Source organism: Schistocerca gregaria, unplaced genomic scaffold (assembly GCF_023897955.1).
Source record: "Schistocerca gregaria isolate iqSchGreg1 unplaced genomic scaffold, iqSchGreg1.2 ptg000539l, whole genome shotgun sequence".
Taxonomy (NCBI): Eukaryota; Metazoa; Arthropoda; class Insecta; order Orthoptera; family Acrididae; genus Schistocerca; species Schistocerca gregaria.
Genome location: NW_026061936.1, coordinates 27,501 through 30,854, shown reverse-complemented (window position 1 = coordinate 30,854; position 3,354 = coordinate 27,501). Strand labels below are relative to the sequence as shown.

Genomic DNA, 3,354 nt, shown 5'->3' with positions numbered 1-3,354 from the left:
AAGAGAGTCATAGTTACTCCCGCCGTTTACCCGCGCTTGCTTGAATTTCTTCACGTTGACATTCAGAGCACTGGGCAGAAATCACATTGCGTCAACACCCGCTAGGGCCATCGCAATGCTTTGTTTTAATTAGACAGTCGGATTCCCCCAGTCCGTGCCAGTTCTGAGTTGATCGTTGAATGGCGGCCGAAGAGAATCCGCGCACCCGCGCGCCCCCGGAGGAGCACGCTAAGGCGGACGCGGCCTCGCAGCAAGGAAGATCCGTGGGAGGCCAAGGCACGGGACCGAGCTCGGATCCTGCACGCAGGTTGAAGCACCGGGGCGCGAACGCCGCGCAGGCGCGCGCATCCTGCACCGCCGGCCAGCACGAGGCCAACCAACGGCGAGAGCAGACCACGCCCGCGCTAAACGCCCGCACTTACCGGCACCCCTACGGCACTCACCTCGCCCAGGCCCGGCACGTTAGCGCTGACCCACTTCCCGACCAAGCCCGACACGCCCCGATCCTCAGAGCCAATCCTTATCCCGAAGTTACGGATCCAATTTGCCGACTTCCCTTACCTACATTATTCTATCGACTAGAGGCTCATTCACCTTGGAGACCTGCTGCGGATATGGGTACGAACCGGCGCGACACCTCCACGTGGCCCTCTCCCGGATTTTCAAGGTCCGAGGGGAAGATCGGGACACCGCCGCAACTGCGGTGCTCTTCGCGTTCCAAACCCTATCTCCCTGCTAGAGGATTCCAGGGAACTCGAACGCTCATGCAGAAAAGAAAACTCTTCCCCGATCTCCCGACGGCGTCTCCGGGTCCTTTTGGGTTACCCCGACGAGCATCTCTAAAAGAGGGGCCCGACTTGTATCGGTTCCGCTGCCGGGTTCCGGAATAGGAACCGGATTCCCTTTCGCCCAACGGGGGCCAGCACAAAGTGCATCATGCTATGACGGCCCCCATCAACATCGGATTTCTCCTAGGGCTTAGGATCGACTGACTCGTGTGCAACGGCTGTTCACACGAAACCCTTCTCCGCGTCAGCCCTCCAGGGCCTCGCTGGAGTATTTGCTACTACCACCAAGATCTGCACCGACGGCGGCTCCAGGCAGGCTCACGCCCAGACCCTTCTGCGCCCACCGCCGCGACCCTCCTACTCGTCAGGGCTTCGCGGCCGGCCGCGAGGACCGGCCATGACTGCCAGACTGACGGCCGAGTATAGGCACGACGCTTCAGCGCCATCCATTTTCAGGGCTAGTTGCTTCGGCAGGTGAGTTGTTACACACTCCTTAGCGGATTCCGACTTCCATGGCCACCGTCCTGCTGTCTTAAGCAACCAACGCCTTTCATGGTTTCCCATGAGCGTCGATTCGGGCGCCTTAACTCGGCGTTTGGTTCATCCCACAGCGCCAGTTCTGCTTACCAAAAGTGGCCCACTTGGCACTCCGATCCGAGTCGTTTGCTCGCGGCTTCAGCATATCAAGCAAGCCGGAGATCTCACCCATTTAAAGTTTGAGAATAGGTTGAGGTCGTTTCGGCCCCAAGGCCTCTAATCATTCGCTTTACCGGATGAGACTCGTACGAGCACCAGCTATCCTGAGGGAAACTTCGGAGGGAACCAGCTACTAGATGGTTCGATTAGTCTTTCGCCCCTATACCCAGCTCCGACGATCGATTTGCACGTCAGAATCGCTACGGACCTCCATCAGGGTTTCCCCTGACTTCGTCCTGGCCAGGCATAGTTCACCATCTTTCGGGTCCCAACGTGTACGCTCTAGGTGCGCCTCACCTCGCAATGAGGACGAGACGCCCCGGGAGTGCGGAGGCCGCCGCCCCGTGAAGGGCGGGGAAGCCCCATCCTCCCTCGGCCCGCGCAAGGCGAGACCTTCACTTTCATTACGCCTTTAGGTTTCGTACAGCCCAATGACTCGCGCACATGTTAGACTCCTTGGTCCGTGTTTCAAGACGGGTCGTGAAATTGTCCAAAGCTGAAGCGCCGCTGACGGGAGCGATTATTCCGCCCGAGAGCATCCCGAGCCAACAGCGGCGCGGTCCGGGGCCGGGCCAGGTAGGTCCGTCATCCGGGGAAGAACCGCGCGCGCTTGCCGGGAGCCCGAGCGCCCAAAGGGGCGAATCGACTCTCCAGATATACCGCCGAGCAGCCAGCCAGGACACCGGGGCTCTGCCCAACAGACGCGAACCGAGGCCCGCGGAAGGACAGGCTGCGCACCCGGGCCGTAGGCCGGCACCCAGCGGGTCGCGACGTCCTACTAGGGGAGAAGTGCGGCCCACCGCACACCGGAACGGCCCCACCCCCGCGGCGAGTGGAAAGGCAACCGGACACGACCCCGCCGCGGATTGCTCCGCGCGGGCGGCCGGCCCCATCTGCCGAGGGCGGGGGCCAGTGGCCGGATGGGCGTGAATCTCACCCGTTCGACCTTTCGGACTTCTCACGTTTACCCCAGAACGGTTTCACGTACTTTTGAACTCTCTCTTCAAAGTTCTTTTCAACTTTCCCTCACGGTACTTGTTCGCTATCGGTCTCGTGGTCATATTTAGTCTCAGATGGTGTTTACCACCCACTTGGAGCTGCACTCTCAAGCAACCCGACTCGAAGGAGAGGTCCCGCCGACGCTCGCACCGGCCGCTACGGGCCTGGCACCCTCTACGGGCCGTGGCCTCATTCAAGTTGGACTTGGGCTCGGCGCGAGGCGTCGGGGTAGTGGACCCTCCCGAACACCACATGCCACGACAGGCGGCAGCCTGCGGGGTTCGGTGCTGGACTCTTCCCTGTTCGCTCGCCGCTACTGGGGGAATCCTTGTTAGTTTCTTTTCCTCCGCTTAGTAATATGCTTAAATTCAGCGGGTAGTCTCGCCTGCTCTGAGGTCGTTGTACGAGGTGTCGCACGCCACACCGCCAGCCGGCTGTGCACGCTACCGAGAAAGCACCGGTATGCGAACCGCCAGGCGACGGGCGCGCATCGCACGTTTAAGGAGACGCGGCCGGCCACACAGGCGACCACGACACTCCCAGGCGCCCGAAGCGGGACAAACGCCGCGCGCTTCAGTATACGTAGCCGACCCTCAGCCAGACGTGGCCCGGGAACGGAATCCATGGACCGCAATGTGCGTTCGAAACGTCGATGTTCATGTGTCCTGCAGTTCACATGTCGACGCGCAATTTGCTGCGTTCTTCATCGACCCACGAGCCGAGTGATCCACCGTCCTGGGTGATCTTTATCTTTTCAGTTCTCCACCGTCTCTTTCAAGACAGTTGCAGAGGCGGGACTGAGGCGTTTGACGGCCCCTGTTCCATTACTTTGTGTCCAACGGCCTGACGGCCGATGGGCGTCGTACGGCTC

General features: G+C 60.9%; 1 non-coding gene and 1 pseudogene across 1 annotated transcript; both read right to left on the bottom strand.

Annotated features, from left to right (window-relative positions):
• LOC126314171 (large subunit ribosomal RNA) lies at positions 1–2,882 on the bottom strand (annotated as a pseudogene; the record flags this gene model as incomplete).
• A 188-nt stretch (positions 2,883–3,070) lies between these two features.
• Positions 3,071–3,225, bottom strand: LOC126314173 (5.8S ribosomal RNA). The gene has a single exon (XR_007555655.1). It is a non-coding gene; the product is annotated as a 5.8S ribosomal RNA (ribosomal RNA).
• Positions 3,226–3,354: the final 129 nt, after the last annotated feature.